Source organism: Octopus bimaculoides, chromosome 2 (assembly GCF_046866305.1).
Source record: "Octopus bimaculoides isolate indiv1 chromosome 2, ASM4686630v1, whole genome shotgun sequence".
NCBI classification, from domain to species: domain Eukaryota; kingdom Metazoa; phylum Mollusca; class Cephalopoda; order Octopoda; family Octopodidae; genus Octopus; species Octopus bimaculoides.
The window spans coordinates 189,442,210-189,465,069 of record NC_142929.1 but is presented as its reverse complement, the minus strand read 5'-3'; the positions used below and the strand labels follow the sequence as shown (position 1 = coordinate 189,465,069).

The 22,860-nt window shown below is 39.0% G+C and overlaps 1 long non-coding RNA gene across 2 annotated transcripts in view; it reads left to right on the top strand.

Moving 5' to 3' along the window:
- The window catches only part of LOC106872933 (uncharacterized), a 241,084-nt gene extending 218,910 nt beyond the window's left edge, over positions 1-22,174 (top strand). For both annotated transcript variants that reach the window (XR_016240855.1, XR_016240854.1), the window contains one exon: positions 22,110-22,174. This is a non-coding gene — a long non-coding RNA (uncharacterized LOC106872933). The remainder of the gene's footprint in view (positions 1-22,109) is intronic.
- The last annotated feature ends 686 nt before the right edge of the window (positions 22,175-22,860 follow it).

The following is a 22,860-nucleotide window of genomic DNA, read 5'->3' as shown; positions in this document are numbered from 1 at the left end:
GGCCTCAGATTATGGTCTCACTTGGCTTGCCGAGTCTTCTCACGCACAGCATATTTCCAAAGGTCTCAGTCACTAGTCATTGCCTCGGCGAGGCCTAATGTTCGAAGGTCGTGCTTCACCACCTCATCCCAGGTCTTCCTGGGTCTACTTCTTCCACAGGTTCCTTCAACCACTGACCACATTACAGCGACCTCCATCTTCATCACCACCTTCATGTCTCTCACAAACGTCGTCAACAACATCTATACAACACCAACACACTGCACTGGTTTTAGCATATTGCTGTGCGTGAGCTTCTCACTTAGCTTAACAGCGAACATACAACTCACGTAGATGCATGTAGATATGTTCAGTTTGTGTATATACACGTGGCCACATTAAAGGTATTTAAAGTTACCGTCTTGTTTCATGTATTTCTTTATACCGGGTTTCCTGTCAAATGATATTACAGCCTTCTGAGTAGAGTCACAGATGGAATACAACCTATCCATCGAAAAATCTTTCTTGGAGAATTTTTCATATAGATAATTAGAGAAATGTTTCATAAATGTAACACAGCCAATAAATAATGTAAGACACATATCAAAGATGGGTTATTTATGCTGGGGAAGGAGGTGAAAGGAAAAGATGTGATCTCCCCACCTACCTGCCAATATATCATAAGCAATTTTTCATAATTTCGTGCGAATAAAATGTAATACTTTTGCTTGCTTCCATTGTTTTATTATTAACAACAATTATTATGATTAGTGGATTTACGTTCACCTAGATCCTTAGCCTACGACACTTGAACTCCCATCGATAAGGACGCATAAGACACGACAATTTTTATCGCATAAAAAAAAGATGGAAACTAACTCCTCTTATTTGCCAGTAAATATGGTACATAGTAAGCACACACACACACACACACACACACACACACACACACACACACACACACACACATACATTTATGGACAACTGCTTCGAAACCTCCAGCTTCTATATGCAGACTATGAATTCATATTCATACCAATAATAATTGGAGCACTAGGTTATGTTAGTAAATGCTTGAAGGAGAATCTGGATAAACTGGGATTTTTCAGGAAGAGACACTGACCGGCTGATTCGTAAATTACAAGTGCAAACTGTGAGTGGAACAGTAAAAATATGCAAGACTTTTCTCAAGTTCCAAATGTGAATTTGTCTGTGATAACTACATCCCAAAGATGGAGCCTTGTATCTTTGTTGGAAATCGGCTCCCTCCTCAGTGGAAGATTTATAACAATTAAATAATCGATGAGACATACATACAGACATACGTGCGTGTGTGTGTGTGTTTGAGATAGATATAGATGTAGATTTATCATTCTTGTTTAAGAATAATAAATTTGTACTCAACAAAAGTATTAATTATCTCATCGGATTAATGTAAAATTGTTTTTATTATAATTGAACACAAAAGCAAACGTTAATATAGACGTAGACCTTATAGACAGAAAAAGAAAGAGAGAGAGAGAAGGGGAGAGGGAGAAAGAGAGAGAGAGAGAGAAGTACAGATAAATGAACAAATATTGGCAGGTAGATATGTAGACAGTCAGATAGGCAAGTAGACTGCGACCACTGGAGGCTAACTGATATTTCATGTTAAACTTAATGAGTTTACAGAACATCATCAATCGGTTCATGAGAATGGAAGGTCTTGAATAACAATTTTTACTTGCTCCAGCCAGTTACCTGTGTGGCCATGCTGGAGCAGTGAAATATTTCCAACCAATAACTAAACTACAAGCACCAACATGGCTGCGTGGTTAAGAAGCTCACTTTGCAGCCATGAGATTTCGGGGCCAGCCAGTCCCTCAGCGGAGCCTTTTGGACAAATGACTTCTTCCATAGCTCCATACTGACCAAAGCCTTGTGAATTAATTTGGTACACGGAAACTGTGGAAAGCCCATCGTGTACACACACACGCGCACACACGCACATACACATACACGCACGCACATAACTGTCTTTGTGTCTGTATCTTCATCTTCACATGTTGGCAATTGGTGCCGGTTGTTTGTGTCCCCGTGACTGAGTGGTTCGGCAAAAGACACCAATAGAATAAGTACCAAACTTGCAAAAAAAACAAAACAATACTGGGGTCGATCTGTTGGACAAAAGCCTTTCAAGGCGGTGCCCCAGCATAGCCACAGTCGAATGACTGAACCCAGTTAAAAAATAATTTATATCACACTGTAGAAATATTCCCCTCCGTAGAAATGTTATCCATAAGAAATGGTGACACGAAGCATGGAAAGAATGCTCCTTTGTTCTGTGAAATGAAGGTTTGTGGGTGAAGTGGCTCCGATTGCAGGCCTCTACTCGGTTCCGCTATGCGTTTGAAGACAGACTGAGAAAATTCTTCGTTTTATAATTTATTGAGATTGTTTTTGGGTGTGTGTGGTTTTTATGAGATTAGAGAGAAGCGTAAGAGAAACTGTTATGTCAGCAGAGATATTCACCTGCCCAATAAAACAGGCATCAGATGGAAATATCTTTGAATTCTTGGCTGTTAGACAGCATTCCTTGACGAAAATAGTAAAAACAGAGCAACAATAGCGAAACCCAATGGAACTCATGAAGTGTGTCAGATTCAGGCTGTCTGTACTAACCCCTACCTCAATGTAGCTGGCTGCCTCTTAGTCTAAGGTTTCTTTGTTCTAGAAATTCGAGGTGGAGGGGGGGGGGGGGGGGAGAAAAGAAAAGAAAACAGGACTCATATTTTCAAAATGTTCAAAATGACGGCATCCAACCCATGCCAGCATGGAAGACTGACGTTACATGATGATCATGATGGTGGCGATGATGCATTGTACACATCCTCACGTAAACATTCACGCAGATACTCAAACATTCTCTCTTGCCCATTCACACACACACCACCCTGTAACCTTTTTAAATTTAATTTTATTTAATACCTCTTATTTAGTGTGTTAATCACAGGATTGCTAATTAATTTAATCAGATGCATAGTTTTACTTTTACTCTTTTACTGGAAGAAAAGGGAAAAAAAGCATTAAAAGAAAAGATCAAATTATCGGGTGGAAAGAAAACCCATAAGTACCTCACCAAGGAAACAAAAAAAGAAAAAGGGAAAAGAAAGGAGGGGAGATTAAGCAGCAGAAGATGGAATGGGGGAGGACGGAGGTAAAGAATACGCACACCACCCGTTTTCGACGTAACAAAAAACCTAACCCTAACGCTAACCCTAAGCCCTAACCCTAAACACCGGGTGTGCGTATTCTTTACTTTCGCCCACCACAGAACAAATGGTATGTTTAGTCGCGACTCGTGGAATATAAGTGCAAAAGCGTTGCTGCAGAGAATGGCCAACAACACTCGCTGCTGCAATAGTCACCCTATCTCGTGGTGTTCATTTCCCAGACGGGCCGCAGTTATCCCGTAATCTGCAGCACGGGGTCCGAGAACACATGAGGTCTCGACGACGACCGGTACAAACTGATAGCGGCCGGTCAAGGCTCCTTTATCTGTTTATGTCTTTTTTCTGCGTTAACGGGTAGATAGAAGGAAGATGAAGGTTAAAATATCTTTTATCTGTTATATTATGAATAATATAAATATTATTTGCAACGTCCTGTACCCAGATATGCATCTATATATACATGTAGATGTAGGTATGTACATACATGCACGTATATATGCATATACTCACATTTTATTTGTAATATATGTATATATATATATATATATATATATGTATATATATATATGTATATATATATATGTATATATATATATGTATATATATATGTGTGTGTGGGGGGGGGGCATATATAAATGTCCTTATATGTGTATATCTCTCTCTTTCTTTCTTTTTCACATGCACACATTTATACAATTTTATACATGTATTTATGTCGTGTATGTGTATATGGATGTATGTTATATCTATTTGTGCTTGTGTGTGTGTTTACATATAAGTAAATATCTATGTATATATATATATATATATATATGTATAGATATATGTAAATATATGTGTATTTGTATGTATGTATGCATGTGTGTATGTATGTATGTATGTATGCATGTATGTGTGTATGTATGTATCATGCGTGAGAAAATGTTAAAAGAAAAAAAAACTGCTGCTAATTAACTCATATCGTTGAAATTCTGATGGAATGACGAGACGCATTAACTGCATAACTCTTAATTGCACCGACAAGTTTTACTTTCACTTAGAAACCCTTTCGAAATCCTTCTTTTATTCTCGCTTTCAAATTCCCTCCCATTTTTTTGAAGGTCAAAACCTGGATGACGTTATTTCTTTTGTTCATTATAAAACTTTACATCCGTTTATTTATATCGTTGATGCCTACGCAATGCAAGATAAAATGCACCAGACAACCGACAGGTCTTAACCTTACACACACACACACACACACACACACACACACACACACACACACACACACACACACACACACACAGATGCATATTTATGTGTATGTATATATATATATGTATATCTTTGCATGTATGTGTGTATACATGCATACACACATACATGTACATATGCATATATTTACATGCCTACCTATATACATTCGTAATATGTACATAGAGAAGCCCGGTTCTCCGTCGACTTGCGACGACGATTATTCCAGTAAATCCGAACAATGGTACGGCCTGTTCGTGAAATTAACGTGCAGGTGGCTGAGCACTCCACAGACACACGTACCCGCAACATAATTCTCAGGGAGATTCAGCGCGACACAGAGGGTGACAAGGCTGGACTTTTTTGAGGTGGCGAACTGGCAGAAACGTTAGCACGATGGGCGAAATGCTTAGCGGTATTTCGTCTGCCGTTACGTTCTGGGTTCAAATCCCGCCGAGATCGCCTTTGCCTTTCATCCTTTCGGGGTCGATAAATTAAGTACCAGTTACGCACTGGGGTCGATCTAATCGACTTAATCCCTCTGTCTGTCCTTGTTTGTCCCCTCTATGTTTAGCCCCTTGTAGGCAATAAAGAAATAAGGCTGGAATTTTTGAATTACAGGTGCAACTCATTTTTGCCAGCGGTTTTGACTGGAGCAGCGTGAAAACAAGTGTCTTGCTCAAGGACAAAATGTGTTGCCTGGAATCGAACTCACAGCCTTATTATTGTGAGCCGAATCCACCAAAACACGCACTTTCACCATATACATGTGTGTGTGTGTGGAGGCGCAATGGCCCAGTGGTTAGGACTGCGGACTCGCGGTGTAGGATCGCGGTTTCGATTCCCAGACAGGGCGTTGTGAGCGTTTATGGAGTGAAAACGCCTAAAAGCTCCACGAGGCTCCAGCACAGGCGAACCCTGCTGTACTCTTTCAACACTAATTTCTCTCCTGTACCTGTATTTCAAAGGGCCAGCCTTGTTACACTGGGTCACGCTGAATCTCCCCCGGGAACTACGTTCCCATCTTTTACGGAACACACTTTGCGACAGGCATTTCTTCTCCAGCCCTATTTTCCGTTTCAATGTGGGAAACGAAAAAGTCTGTTGCGATTCTTTTCACTCTCGTCTTCCATACTATCTCTATATGTCATTGTCCTTTCACAACTTCATTTTAAAGCCACGCCCTTTCTTAGGACTCTAATAGAGATAGGGGGGGAAAACTTGTCCCAACTTATCCCCCATATATTATTTCTATCGGCTAGATTCACCCACTACCCTGACCTTATCCGTTATTAATCCTCTCTAAACGCGTATTTTTACACTTCTAATCTCCGGTTGTGTCCCATTTTCCCCCTCGTTTCTGTCATATCAGCCTCTATCTCTCCCTCCCTCGCTTTCATTGACTCACTCATTCTTTTTCTCTCTCTATCTCTCCCTCCCTCGCTTTCATTGACTCACTCATTCTCTCTCCCTCTCTCTTACTCTCTCTCCCTCTTCTTTGTCAATTCTTGATGTTGATGTCGTTGTTCACTCCGAAGCCAACCTTGATCGATCAGAGAAACCAGAGTCACGTTATCCAACATGTTTGTTTGTTTTTTGTCTTCAGATCGGAAATTATGGCTTTGGAAGATCTGGCTGCTATTTTCAGCATATTGAGGTCGATGTAGAAGGCTTCCTCATAATGCTGGCGACGTTGGGGGTACCGTTGATGTTGTTGATGATGGTGGTGGTGGTGATCGTAGTGATGATGATGATGATGATGATGATGGTAGTGATTGTGATGGTGGTGGAGGTGGTGATGGTGGTGTTGATGGTAATGCTGAAAACGGTGTTATGGTTGTTGTCGATTTCATTGTTTTTCCCTGCTACCCTTATCTCCCCCTCACCCTCCAACACCGATACGCTTTCCTCTCCATTTCTGCATTCTTTCAAATAATTACCATTTTTCCCCCTTACATCCGCCCCCGCCCTTTATTTTTTCTTTACTTCTGATGCAACTCCCTTACCAACTTTAACAGAAACATGTCTGTTTGTCCCCCCCGACCCCCTCAGCCCCTAACCGCCCCCCCCCCCCAGCTCCCACCGACTTATGATCCCTATTTTGATGGTTGTGGTTACGAATTAGGTCAGATGGGAGGCGGCGGGAAGGGCCAGGTTCTGAGATCTTAGAACTGCGTCATTCCTATTGAAATCACCTGAGCTCATTCCTCCACCACACACACACACACACACCTCGCTGTTATCAGGTAAGTTGTGTGTGTGTGTGTGTGTGTGTGAGAGAGAGAGAGAGAAAGGGTACGTTGAGTCGGTGTTCTAAAAAATAAAGAATAAAGAGTGAGCTGCTCAGAATCTTGGCATATTTAGAAGGTAATTATTCGCTTCCTTCCAAACCCAGATCCCCCAAATTCTTCACATTTCCTTAAATGGCTCCGAAGAATTACATTAATAATCACATTACTCCCGCAGCAAATGTAACCGCTCAGACTTGGCTGTGTTTTTTATTTATTTTAGTGTTATCTGAATAAGCCCGTGTTATCTGAGAGTGTTGCCAGTTATCTGAGGATGTCTCAGCTATCAGAGACTATCTGAGTTGGCTGACGGTGCCTTTGTCGGCTTTAAGTATGTTACTGTCACATTCAAGTATGCTAAAGCCCTCTTACAGTTTGCTTAAGCTTTCTTAAGCTTAGATTATTATTATATGTAAGCTTGCTTAGCTTAGAATATATATATATATATATATATATATATATATATATATATATATATATATATATATATATAATTTTAGATTCAACATTGAATGTGGCACTTAAGTTTAGGCACCAGAATTATCCAAACAATTCCAAAAACAAGGTGATCAAAAATCAAAAAGAAAAAAGCAACACGGATTTTAAAGGTTATTGCAGTACGCACGTTTCATGCAACTCTATTTATTTAAGTAATGCAAGCATTACTTAAATAAATGGAGTTGCAGGAAACATACGTACTGCAATAACCTTGAAAATCCGTGTTGCTTTTTTTTTATTTATATCTATATGTTACTTGTCCTGTTTTTCATTTGTTTCTCTCATTGTTTGCGTACTGCACTCATTTGTTTTGTATTTCATGTTGTTTACTGTTGGCGACGTCATGTAACCATGTGTGTATATATATAAGGATTTACTTTCGTAATGAGATAAAAAAAAAAAACCAAGGTTGTGTATATTTTAGAACATTTACAGTTGTTTCCAGGATGTTTATTATATCCCCTCATTGGAGGCGGTGTGAGAGGATGGTTAAGCAATATGTTATCGAAATTAACTATTGCTTAATCATCCTCTCACACCGTCTCTGATGAAGGGATATAATAAATATCCGTAAGACCTATTTATAAATGTTCTAAAATATACACAGCCTTTTTTTATTTTTTTATCTCATTACGAAAAGTAAATCCTTATATTCACACACTGATATATGACCTACGTTGGACTCCTTATTCGCATAATCACCGAACCTGGAGCTTAACTATGGTCTATCCATAGCAGTTACTCAGCATTACCTGAAACCTCTGGGTCTAATTGACAACACTACCGCTTATAATCCCCTCCCTCTCTCTCTCTCTCTCTCTCTCTCTCTCTATATATATATATATATATATATATATATATATATATATATATATATATCCATTTAATGATTTAGTATTGACCATGAGAAGGATGAATACTTAGTACTATAGTAAAGATTAATAATATTTGCATCGGCGTATTCAAATGCTCATGAGGCAAGTCACAACCTGCCTTGTGGTCCTTTGAGTCTCATTATACCCCATGCCTGGACGCGCGGATACACACAGCTGAATGAAGCAACTCTATACAACGTAGCCTCATATGCACTCTTCTGTCATATGAAAATAAAGATGTACCATTGCGTATTAAGATCTGTTTAAAGATTTATCTCTAGTTGTATCGTCGTACGATTATGTTACAGGTAACTACGTCCTCGATTACCTTCGATGGTACTTAAAGTAGTGCTTCTCACACTATCTGATGTGGCGTACCGGCAGTTTTGTTTTTCCAATTTGCCAGGGACCGGTAATATTTCTTAGTAATTTTAATTTATACCGGAAACAATATATATAATGAATATAATAAATGTTGACAATTTTTGTTTATCTTATATTTATTTTGTAAACAAATAATACAAGGCGATCTTTCGATACGAGTTCCTAAATATCGGCCTTTTCTGTAAAAAGTGTCTTCGGCGATCTTTACCAAAGATCGGCTTTTTCCGTAAAAAGTGTTCGAGAGAAACAGGGAAACGACGTCATAACAGCGAAAGACATACAGAGAGCGCGATTTATTTTGAAGGGTTTAGAGTTAGGGTTTGTGTTAGGGAATTCCGTCCCTAACCGTAACCCTAACCCCGAACACTAACCCTAACCCTGACACTAAAACCCTAACCCTAACACCGTAGTGAAGATCGTGCGGGTGTTAAGCATTTTATAATGTTCCTTTCTTTTCTGGAAACTCGCTGCGTATCGGCAGCTGATGGTTCGCGAACCGGCACCGGTCCGCGGACCACCATTTTGAATAGCAGTGGCTTAAAGCGTTTTCTATCTACACTATTCTTTTCATAAACTTCCAATAATTTCAATCGCTAACGAAAGTTGGTGTGTTTCTGTGTAGGGCGTATTCATTTCTTGGTGTAAAAATAAAGTAATAGAGAACAACTCTCAAGGTATACCGAAGAAGGTTACAATAAAGAATATGGTTTTCAAAGACATTCTCTCCTAACAAAGTACTTTTCGTACTGCTTATGCCGACGTTATATTATCTCATAAATCAAACGCTTAAAAAAAGATACAATTTCAAAAGAAATTACGTATTCTATCGTTCTCTTAACTTCCAACTTCTTATAGTTTTTCAAAATGACTCTAATTTCCACAGCTACTGCTAATATGTTTAATTACTCTCATAATTATTTACGCTATTTAAATGAAATGGTATATATACTTTCTTTTGACTTTTATTCCCTAAACAAAATAGCATTTTCTTTCATTTTTTCTATCATTTTTTTTTTTGTCTGTAACTATATTTCCGTTCATCTCCAGCTGTTTTCTGAGACCTTTGTGAATTGAGATTCTCTCAATAGAGAAACTCTGTAAGCTTGTCCTTTTGCCTGACTGGAGGAAATTGAAGTCACATTTACCAGTGATGTAAATTTAGAAGTTTAGTAGGTTTTGAGTTTATTAATTCGTCGTTAGTAGTACACAATATTAGGTAGGCTACATGTAAAGACGAGAACGACTAATATATATTTGAGATTTCATATATTTTTTATTAAACCACAACCTTTATATTGACATGTGTACATAACGACATTTATGAGAGAACGAACATAATAGTTAAATGTCTTCTGTGATACAAAATGCTAGGCAATATTATGAAAGTAGTTCATAGTTATTGAAGACGGAATAAGCAGACAGTTAAAACTACTGCATGTACGTACATTGCAACCAAAGGCTGTATCTTTTGTCGAATATTACACATGCATGTAAGGAAAATTAGTAGAGGGTGAGAGACCAATTCACTGAGAAGAGAGCTACATGGCTTCGTGTAGACTTCTGGATGATTCTGTTGGGGGTTCAGTTCGCCAGCTTTTTATAACCCAACGGAGTTATTCTAGAAGATTCGACCAAACTATTAAGCGGGAAGATTTAAGCTCACTTGGTTTACACACCAGCTGATTTGACTGGCCAAGCCATGTTCACGTAGACGTTAATGCCTTTTAATTACTACACAAATTTTCCCAAACAAGCCTTGCCTTTTACAGCAGCATGGTCGGCCGGAGCACAATAGTTCAAAACTCAGGAGTCTTGCTACAGAAGTTGTTGTCTCATTCCTCTCTATCCAAAAGAGATAATACTAAGAGTATTGCGTAGCAAGCGTTTAGATTCTCTTGACCATTTTACATTAATTCTTTTACAATGACCCAGGCATGGCTATATGATTAAGACACTCACTCAGCAGCCGTGTGGTTCCAGGTTCAGTCCCATGCGCGGCACTTTGCGCGTCTTCTACTATAGTCTTGGGCTGACCAATGCCTTGTCAGTGAACTTGGTAGACAGAAATTGTGTGAAAGCCCGTCGTGTATATATGTATGTGTGTATGTATGTATGTCACACCACCAATTGACAACCGGTGTTGGTTTGTTTACGTCCTCGTAAATTAGCAGTTTGGTTAGAGGCCGATGGAATAAGTACTAGGCTTAAAAGAAAGTAAGTATTGGGGTCGATCTGTTCAACTAAAACTCTTTAAGGCGGTGCCCCAGCATGGTCACAGTCCAGACTGAAATAAGTAGAAATTGTAAAAATATCTGAAGGAATTCACTAAAGCAAACATTTAAACCTTTTCTTCTTATTATTATTTTCTCTCTTTTCAAAGAGAGGCGTGTGCTGTTGTGAGATCATGGCTGATTCTAAACAAAACCAACGAGGTGTTGAATATCTCCCGCTCAAAGTTAATCCTAATCTGTGGATAACTTAAATCCCTTTTCTCTCAAATAAAAGCGATAATATGATGTAATTGCTAAATGTTTGTTTGAAATAGTAGAAAGACTAGCTATTATTACAAGAGATTTCTATCTCAAGCATTAGTCTTTTTAATGGCGACTCGAGTTTCACTGGAGCAGACGATACCATCATGGACGTCAGGATTTGATTAAATTCTTTTATCTAAAGTGAGTTGTGATGAGTGGGAGAGAGAGGGTGTGAGAGAGAGAGAGAGAGAGAGAGAGAGAGAGTGATAGAGAAAGAATGAAAGTAAGGACAACTTAACGTCACTATTACTTTACACCCCAAACAACATTTTAAACCACTTCATTATCTCACTCTATACCCAGCCCGCATGCAGCAATGTCGCTGCAACAGCGCTACATTCAAAACAGCATCTCACTGACACAGTAACTGCAATTTTGACATGTCTTCTCTACTACACTCCCACCCGACATGTTCTTCAATGTCCTTCCAGAACTTACATATCGTTTCTGATTCTTCGGAGTTCATCTTCGAAGTTGTCAATCTCTGAATAACTCATCTAGTGTAAAGAATCAACGTTCTCTGTGTGGATCCTTTAGCTTGTGTCCAGTTCAAAACCGACCTCGGCTGTAAATAGCAACCACAGCCGGCAGCATTAATCACGGCGACTAAGAACAAATATTTTTCTGACGAAACACTTGACATCCTTTGCACTTACTCTGAATCATCTCACAATCCACTCTGCCATTCTTCTGCAGATGTTACAATTCTCAGCTTCAGTACAGTCTCTAACTCTGTTATTATAGCCCCTTCCGTCGGGCCTGTGCGTCCATGTTGTCCTGTATTGCCAGAGGATTCGTCACAAAACACTTGAGACTTTCAGGCATTGAACTTCATTTTGTTCCATTTTTTTTTCAGGACATCAGTACACAGCATCGAGATCCTTGTACAAGCTTTTAGATATCTCCTATCATGGTCATAAGTATGTTAAGAAAGGTTCTGTTGATAACCGAGAATAAGTCTGATAGAGCTATTACAAACACCATCTCTTATGGTAGCCCTTCCCTATTAGCCCGTTCCAACTCTAAAGACAACGTTGGCTACAACAATCTGACTTGTGTTTTTAGCAAACCATACAGCCATTCTCCTAGGCTGCAACTATACACCAATCACGAAATTTGTGAAATATTATCTTGTGATCAACTTTAAAAAAAAGCTCATTACAAAATCTAAGTACATTACATCACATTTTAATTAGTTGAGCAGCTAAAGTATGCAGTCGTGATGCAGCAGAAGCTGTGTGACACATCTTCCTGGAGCAGCTTCTACATAGATAGAAACTAAGCTCTGTATTATTCAGTTAGCCATTTTCCCTCTAAGAACCTGATTTTCTGATGAGTTGTTCCATGACCTTGTTGATATATGGAAGCCATCTTCTATTTGGCTTCATTCTTTTTGGTTTAAGACACATTATGTCTTACTCCTGGTTTTGTGGGGTTTCCTTCTCTCGAGAAAGCTATGGAAAAGTAATTCAAGTGGTTTAGCCTATGCTTTTTTTTACATGCTTTTAAGAAAGCCATCAGTGTCTGTTGTTGAGTTAATACCAATTTTGAATATGGCAGCTATTGCATTGGTCTCTGATAAATGTATACAATTGATGATTGCAACTTCAGATAGAGCCTCTACTACTGAAAAGCTCTTTTGGTGTAGCTGTGTGTGTGTGTGTGTGTGTATACTATATATTAACTTTTACAAGGGAAAGATTGTGTCGTTGAAGGCGAGCAAGCCGAAACTTCGAAGTCACTGTCAATCATCTGATAAATTATGAATACGTACTCTACAAAAAAAAAAAAAGGTATCAAGCAATCGATTAGTTTCTAGTTTTATATAAAACAACAAATGCTCGCACACAAACGCATACGTGTGCGTCTATATATGTAATATACGTGTACGTGGCGTTTATATAGAAATAGGAAGAGATCCATATTCACATGCATGCATCTGCATGTTTCTCTCCACCCCCACCCCCCACCCCGTCTCTGTGTTTCTACATCTGACTGATTTGATTATCATCATTGTACTATTAATTTCCTTTTGCTCCGTATCTCCCTCCAATCTCCCACCTCCTCTCCCTCTCTCCTCCTCCCTCTTTCTATCTCTCTTTCTCTCTCTCTCTGTATCTTACCCATCTGTTATTTCTTACTCTTTCCATCTTCCTCGTCCTCCTCCTCCTCACACTCTTACATCTTTTCTCCATCCTTTCTTTATCTCCCTCCACTCTCTCTCTCTTTCTCTCTCTCTCTTTCTCTCTCTCTCTTTCTCTCTCTATTTCTCTCTTTATCTCTCTCTCTCTCTCTCTCTCTTTCTCTCTCTCATCACACTCATACACGTGTACTTTGGGGGTTTCTTTTAATAATATCGTCTGCTTGACACCATCAGATTGCATTGTTCATTGCTATAGCAACAATAACAACAAACAGCCATCACTTTTACTACCATCATCACCACCTCCACCATTACTACTACTACTACTAGCAGCAGCAGCAGCAGTAGTAGTAGTAGTAGTAGTAAGTAAGTAAATTGATGAGAACATCATCTTGTTGGACAGAAATCAGGGTTGTTTATTTAAAGGAAGGGCAAGTCCTGACAGGAACCGAGACCAGTAAGGTTTACTAGATTTGAACTAATCATTATACGATCTGTTTGTCTGACGTCTGCTAACAAGATGTCAGCCAGCAGCTTTGTTTAAGATGAAAATCATTTGTTAAGATGTAAAACAAAGCGCGCCATTGTCCTATGTCGGTCACACTTGTATGGCGACTGCGCAAACTTATTCCTAACTAATCTCAGTTTGTTTCAAGCCTGTGTTTTGTTTTTTCCCCTCTTGGTTTTTTGTTTATCTCTTGTCGCATCTGAACTGTATGATTAAACATCACATACACACAAAGAACCACAAACACAAACAAATATACGCACACCACACACACACACACTCTCTCTCTCTCTCTCTCTCTCTCTCTCTCTCTCTCTCTCTCTCTCTCTCTCTCTCTCTCTCTCTCTCTCTCTCTCTCTCTCTCTCACACACACACACACCATATACACAATACAGACGCTCATTCTCACTCATACATGTGCACGCAGTTTCACACACACACGCTCCCACACACCACATTCACAGACACGTAGGCACATTCTTTTATTCAGCCATTTGCCTGCGGCCCGTGCTGGAGCACCGCCTTTAGACGTGCACACACACATGCATTTCACATGTGCACACATACGCACATGCATATTCGGACACACACTCTCTCACACACCACAGACATAGACACACTTTCATAAGAACACGCCCTCACACACACGCATGCACCCGCTTTCACACGCGCACCCACACCACACACTTTACATACACACCGTGTTTCAAGTGAATGGATTTGTCGTTTGTTTCAACGATAAAATTATAATTCCAGTGAACACAAATGTAAAATGTCCGAGTATTTCATGGACAGAGTCAGTGTATGTACCTGATAAGGCTGGTTCATTGAATTACAGCCCTAGTTCATCCAAGAGACTTCCCGATTCCTGATTCTGTCTGCCATGTGCTATAAGACACTTTTTTGCCAAAGATGCCACGCAGTGGGAGCGAACTGGGAACCTCATGATTGCATTGCAATTTAGAACCCTTAAGACACACACTTGTACACATACCTCCTCCCCTTCCTCCTCTTTTTTCTTCTTCTTCTTCTTCTTCTATCTTACCCCCCTCTCTCTCTCTATCAAACTTGCATCATATATTTATAACGACACTCCGACTCTCCCCACCCCCGTCTTTGTCTCGACTTATCTATATCTAACATCATATCTGCATAAAACTCACGCGCACGCGCGCACAATACACAGTTATTTCTCAGATATGATGAGAGAGAGAGAAAAAAAAAGAGCCACCTTAGGACATGGATCTACTTGATCAGGACTGATCTGAAACTAAACTATTTTCTCTTTCAAACACACACACCCATACACTGCCTCACTCTTTCTCTCTCTCTCTCTCTCTCTCTCTCTCACTTACACACACACACACACGTTTTACAGATGTCTAACAAGATAACGCTTAGCTGTGGGGATAACAGATTCGTTTCACGACCAAGTGGAAAGGAGACCACCATAGATATTGCTAATTCTTTCAAATGTCCAACTTTGAGACGAATTTGTCCTTCTAAGCCGCGAATAATCAAAGCAGACTAAAAATAAATTTTCACCATTTGAAAGAAAATGTCTGCCAGTCATGTAATAAAGGTCGTCTGAAGAGCTACAGAGGAAGGCGCGTGGTCTAATGGTTGGAGTGTTGCACTCGTGATCGCAAGATTGTGGTTTCGATTCTTGGACCGGTGCATTGTTTTCTTGAGTAAAACACTTTTATTTTGCTGCAGTCAACTCAGCTCTAAATGAATGACTCTGTGCTGTGACGAACTGGCGCTTCGTTTAGGGAGAACGTCGTGGTTTCGGTTATTTCTACGTCATAGATCTAATGACTCAAGACAGTCATATCCGGGGGCTGGAGATGACAACATACATATCTTTAGTCGGCATCGGGTGTATAAAGACGTAGAATTCATTGCAGTCTCTCTAACTCAGTTATTATAGTCCCCTCCCTCGGGCCTGTGCATCCATGTTGTCCTGTATTGCCAGAGGATTCGTCACAAAACACTTGAGACTTTCTGCATTGCATTTGACTGAGAAGAGACGTCTGTGTGAGTGTTGTGTTAAAAGGGCAGCAGGCTATTAGTTGATCTAAAAAAAAAAAAAAGTCATCTTTGCTCTACAGCTCATTAATAAATGATAGATTCGTAATGGAGTCGTCTTCCATCGTGTGTGTGTGTGTGTGTTTATACTGCTTAAAAGCCGGTGGTCTTTTGGTTGTCTCATTATATCGCGTAACTTCGTGGCTCGGCAACAGGAGGTCGATAATATGATTAGCAGACTGATATTCGTAGTGCTCGGTATGATGGACTTAATCCCTTGGAAGCAGTATCTGCAGCATGGCCGCTGACCTATAAATGAGACCATTGAAAGTGCGAAAGAAGCATATTTGAAAACGTCGAGTGAAAAATGGTTTTGCTTTTATAATCATGATTCCATATGTATGAGATGACTTTGAGTCTGTGTAGAAAGTACGTCTGGAGACGTCAACAGATTTGACAGCGAAGGAGACAAAACAAATTCTGTTTTGATTAGTTTCAGAAATCAAATTGAAGTTTTTTAAAAAGTGTTTGTAGATAGGCGCAGGTGTGGCTGTGTGGCTAAGAAGCTCACTTTGTAACTACGTGGTTCTGGGTTCAGTCCCACTGCGTGGCACCTTGGGCAAATGTCTTCCGCTATGGTCTCAGGACAACCAAAGACTTGTAAGTGGATTTGGTAGAAACTGAAAGAAGCCCGTCGTGGGTGTGTGTGAAAACACGTGGCTTAGTGGTAAGAGTATTCGGCTCACGATCGCAAGGTTGTGAGTTCAATTCCCGGCGACGCGTTGTCTCCTTGAGCAAGACACTTTATTTCACGTTGCTCCAGTTCACTCAGCTGGCAAAAATAAGTTGTACCTGTATTTCAAAGGGCCAGCCCTGTCACACTGAATCTCCCCGAGAACTACGTTAAGGGTACACGTGTCTGTGGAGTGCTCAGCCACTTGATGCTAATTTTACGAGCAGGCTGTTCCGTTGATCGAATCAGCTGGAATCCTCGTCGTCGTAACTGACGGAGTACCGTGTGTGTGTGTGTGTCCACCGCCCGCTTGATAAGCGGTGTTAGTGTGTTTACGTCCCCGTGACATAGCGGTTTGGCATAAGACACCGATAGAATAAGTAACAGGCTTGAACAAGCAAGTACTGGGGTCAATTCGTTTGCCTAAAATTCTTCAAGGTGGTGCTCCAGCATGGCCGCAGTCTAATAACTGAAACAAGTAAAAGACAAAAAATAAATTTCACTAATTCTCATTGTGAAATTACGGGATGCCAGAATCACTACTTCCGGTCAATTTACCTTGGGGTTTTTTTGTTGTTTTTTTGTCTGTAAAGCCCTAAACTGCATGTTATCCAAAGTCTCCCATTTTCGACATGGAACAAGCATCCCTGGGCCAGTGCGTGGGTGTTATGGCTCTCATCTTGTGGTAACCACAGAGAGTGTGAGCTTTTTTTTCTTTAATTACCCTCCGGTAGTTTCTGACTCAATTTTTTTCGCAGTAAACACAATTTCCAATTTGCTTCTCCGAAACTTAAAATAAAATTAACTAAAGAAGTTCTGCAAGGTCAATCAATTCGATTGTTAATTAATTGATATTACAGTTGGAAACTAAACAAAGAAACTGCTAAGATAATTACACCCAAGAATCAAGCGTAAATTAGTTGCCAAACCAAAATTCTTCATTCAATGTCACTTTATGTGATTATATAGACTCATTATCATTTTGTTTCCAAACAGAAACACTATATTCTGTTTCCCTGTGTTGAAGAAACTGTTTTTGAAATAAGTTTAGTTCTTGTCAGTTCACCGTTTGTCATCATAATCACCAGTTTGACATGGTTCATGCTCACTCATTCGCTATTCGTCATTATAGCACCCACCCTCCTCTCTGTCACACTCTCCCGCTTTCGAAATAATCACTAGGACACTGTGCTATCACTCTCTACCTCTCTAATAGTGTGGAAAGCGCGTGACGGAGTGGTTAGGGTATTCGGTTCAATATCATAAAGACGCGAGTTCGATATCTGGCGAGGCATTGTGTTCTTAAGCAAGACACTTTATTTCACGTTGCTCTAGTTCACTCAGCTGGGGCAAAAACGAGTAGTACCTGTATTTCAAGGAGCCAGCCTTGTCACATTGTGTCACGCTGAATCTCCCTGAGAACTACGTTGAGAGTTCGCGTGTCTGTGGAATGCTCAGCCGTTTGGGCATTAATTTCTACGAGCCGGCTGTTCCGTTGATCCGGATCATCTGACATCGTCGTCGTCGCAATCGACGGAGTACCAGTTAATAGTTACTTTGTTAGCATATTTTCCCTTCTCTTATCATTCTAATTATTCATGTAAACTTTAATATAAAACCTTGTGTTAAATTCGCATAACATACCCTCTCTGATAATTCTAGGTTAGTGATATAAAAAGTAAATAAAAATTAAGGGGGAGATAAGTAGTAAAAGAAACGAAGGGACATAACTAAGGAATATCTTAAAGATGTGGTGAATTTTGATCCTTTCACCTGCACGATTTTCATTAAGGAAAAAAAAAAAAAAAACTCGGATTTTTTTGCGTTGAATCAAGTACCCTGATCTCCTAAATATGCTGCAAACTCCTTATTTTTTTTCGGAAAAAGTTGTGGGGGGACCGCCCCCGCCCCCTCCCCATATCCCGGAATCATTGGAAATTGTTTTTTTTTTTTTCTTCGTTGAATGAATTCTGGTGAACTCCTGATATGCTACAAAACCCTTTTTGGGGTCCGGAAAATGGGGTGGGGTGAGGTGGAAGCCTCGGAAATTACCCCTACCCCCAATTCCCATTTATCTCTTCACCTGCACGATTTTCACTAAGGAAAAAAAAAAAAACTCGGATTTTTTTGCGTGGCATCACGTACCTTGACCTCATAATATGCTGCAAACTCCTTATTTTTGTTCGGAAAAAAAAAGGTGGGGTGGGAAACGCCTCCCCCCATATCCCGGAATCATTGGAATTTTTTTTTTTTTTTTCCATTTTTTTGGTCATTCTTTACTTTGCAATCGATCCTCATGATCAAGACGTTTACGCACAAAATGTGGAAAATATGTGGATGCGGATGAAACAGAAGTTGAGACGACAGTTTGGGACATCGGACGAATTGCTTGTTTCAGATCTGCACGAGTTTCTCTGGCGTAATTTCACTGAGAAAAAGAAGACATTTGTTCACTTTCTGGCGCCGATCGCCAGTCTTTATGCTGTATAACGGCTTCTTTTACTACTTATCTCCCCCTTAATTTTTATTTACTTTTTTATACCACTAAACTGAACAATTATTTAATTCTACATATTCTTTTATTTGTTTCGATCATTTGAATGCAGTCATGACTTATTCACAAGCACACACACACACACACACACACACACATATATATATATATATATATATACGACGGGCTTCTTTTAGTTTCCATCTACCAAATCCACTAACAAGGCTTTTGTCAGCCCAAGGCTATAGTAGAAGACACTTGCCCAAGGTGCCACGCAGTGGGACTGAACCCGGAACCATGTGGTTGGGAAGCAAACTACTTACCACACAGCTACTCCTGCGCCTATAATTATTAACTGAAGAAATTCCAGCAGCTGTTATGTAAATAGTTATTCTGGTGTGTTGGTCATGGATTAGAGATAGGACAGTCGTATATTTAACGGGATAGAGCTACAGTTTAATTAATTTCGCATGGTCTCAGTGATCTTCATCAATGTCTTGTTACAGTGTGTGTTTGTGTCAAGTTTTATATAAAATCAATTTAACATTAAACTGGAAGATCACTGAATACATTTTAGGAGAGGATATATTTTTAAAAACATTTTGCTAATAAACACTTGACAGTGGCGTTGATGATTCAGCTCACTCGCCTTTATCAGACTGACGAAGGTATGTGTGTATTAAACTCACACTCAGACACACGTGTGTGTCTGAGTGTGTAATATTGGCCGAGGATATAAATATTGGCGAGTAAAGCAAATTAAAATAAACAAGGTTGTTTTTTTGGTTACAGTCTTTGGCAATATTTATTCTGTGCCGTGTGAGACACAATCCCTGATACTCCTACCATTCAGAAATACGATGACGGGAAACCAGTGATGGTTTGTTAGCTACCATTGCCCCCCCCCCCCCGGTTCACTAATAACAAAATAGAATGAAAATAAATACAGCAGAACCTCTGAGTACGAGTGTTCCCCTTGTACGAGTAATTTGCTGTACGAGACGAGACTCGTGCGAATTTTTGTCTTGAAGTTCGAGCGGAAATCCGCAGTACGAGCACACAAATCATCTCATCTTAAAGGTAATTCAGTTAATAAAACCAGTTCACATATTTCTTTTTCATTCTCTCTTTTATAATTGTCATTTTACTTGTAACGACACCTTTTCTGTTTTAAAATCCTTAGAAATCTAATTTTGAGTGGCTTTTAGGGGCTGGAACGGATTAATTATATTTTGATTTCAATGGGGGAAAATTGATTCGTAAACATGTAAACCGTAAGACGAGCTCAGTCATGGAACGAATTAAACTCGTACTGCGATGTATCACTGTAAATGAAAGTTGCGTTGTATTTACTTTCCAAGACTCTTGGTGTGAAATCGTCTGTTAAAACAGTTATTATTGTAATTTTGGGAGGATCATATTGACAGTAAAACACGCACTGAATGTATCTCACATCAGTTTTATTAACAGTTAATTAGATAATGTATTAAATAAATTGCTTTGTCTCTCCTTTATACACTTACTCCTTATTCTGTACACGTGTCTTGAAGCTTCTTCTCTATAGACAACAATAACTTCAACCTTCTACAATGTTTCCGGACTCATATCCAGGTGTATTGTTCACCACATTGCGATATTAGGCGTACGAGAGCCTTTTGTGTGTTAGGGGTTGTTGCATTGGAAAAGAATTGAGCTGACATAGTTCCTTTATTATTTGATCATCTCACCTTTACAATCTGACGATGATGGCAGCAGGTGATTCCCTACTAGAATATTAACGAAGCTTGCGACAATACTCATTTACATAATGCAACGGTTACACCTCATTTACATAGGGTGACTTAGCAGTTCATTTTGCATATATATATATATATATATATATATATATATACAGCACCGTATGTATGTGTGTGTGTATGTATGTAGGCGTAGGTATTGCTGTGTGATAAAGAGCTTGCATCCCACCACACGGTTCAGGGTTCAATCCCACTGCATGGTACCTTGGGTTGCAGTCTTCTACTAACTCCAGGTTGACAAAAGCCTTGCGAGTGGATTTGGTAGACGGAAACTGAAAGAATCCCGTTGTACATACATACATACATACATACATAAATATATATATACATACATACATATATGTACATACTTACATATAAATGTATATATATATATATATATATATATATATATATATATATATATATATATGGGTACAGGACGTCATAGAACATTAAACAACATGAAATACGAAATTCGAAAACATGGAATACGAACTTTTCTTGCGAACAACAAAGAAACAAATGGAAAACAAGACAAGTAACCTAAAGAACGACCCTTCATCAGTTGTCGACTGTTTTATCTACTCCACATTTCCAGCATATATGTATATATATATATATATATATATATATATATATATATATATATATATATATCACCCACGCACTACCACTCGACAACCGGTGTTGGCTTGTTTACGTCGCTGTTCGGCAAAAGAAACCGACAGAGTAAGCGCTAGGCTTTAAAATAAATATTGGGGGCGATTTGTTTGTACTCAGCACTTCACGGCGGCACCCTAGCATGGCTGCAATCCAATGATCGAAACAAACAAAAAACAAAAGATTCCAGTCGCTTTAATACAGTTGCACACACGCACACACACACACACACACACACACACACACACAAACATACATACATAGTTGGAAACCGGCTCCCTCCTCAGTGGAAGATTTATAATAATTAAAAAATAGAAGAGACATACATACATACATACACACACACACACACAGATACATACATGCATTGAAGATGAGCGAGAGAGAGAGAGAGATGTCTATATATAAATGTATAGTGAGTGAATGAGTGAGTGAGCTGTATTCACATTCCTGTGAACGTGAAGGTAGTGTGAATCATGTATATAACTAATGCATGAAGAGTGGAGAGACTGGTATATCTTCCTTCTAAAAACAACTTCCATTATGATTATCAAAAATATCGTTTGATGTACGGGACAAAAAAAAGTTAATAAACATCCACATAGATGATGCGGTGGTGATATGGTAGACCATGCATGGCAGAACAATGTCATATTAGTGCTACAACATCTGTAATATGATAACCCGGTATGTTCCTTGTTGTTAAGATTCTTAGTGTAATTGTACTAAGTTTTCTGTATTTTCTTTCTCCATTACAGGTAAAATCTGATTGGGTGACTGGTAATTGTACGTTCCTGACCTTCAAATATTATTAACCTGTAAGGTAAGTAACGTTACCTTTCCACCCAAAGATATAAATATTCTGTTGCATCGTTGTTCTCTATTTAAAAAGAAAATACAATGTTTAGAAATCTAAAAGAAAATGGAAACATTAATCAATAAAATGCATTTCTTCCTCGATATATCTTTCTCCTGTCTTCATAAAAGCTGTTGACTAGGTTGGCTTCGCTAAAATAACTGTTCTATAGCATGAGCGTACAAGTGTATGTATGTATTATATATATATATATATATATATATATATATATATATATATATATATATATATACATATGTATGTATGTATAGGTAGATATAGATATATACACACAGACACGTATGTATTGATTACTCAGTGTGTGTTTGTGCGTGTAATTAATTATTTTTTTTAGTTAAATATACAGTTTATACGAAATAATTTAACATTAAACAGGCTTAGTCAATACCTCCCAGTAAAGTACATATTTAAAACTTTTTCAAGGAAAAGGTTGATAGTGACTTTGAAGTGTCAACTTGTTCGTCTTCAAACGCGCGCACACACAAAATATATACATTATTTATTATATATACCCTATTTAATATGTATATATACCTTATTTAATAAGTGACACTTATTCAGTAGCCATGATAAAACTCCGAGTTTCGGATGCCAGGGTGGGAGCCCACGCCAACATCTCTTCAGTTATCTTG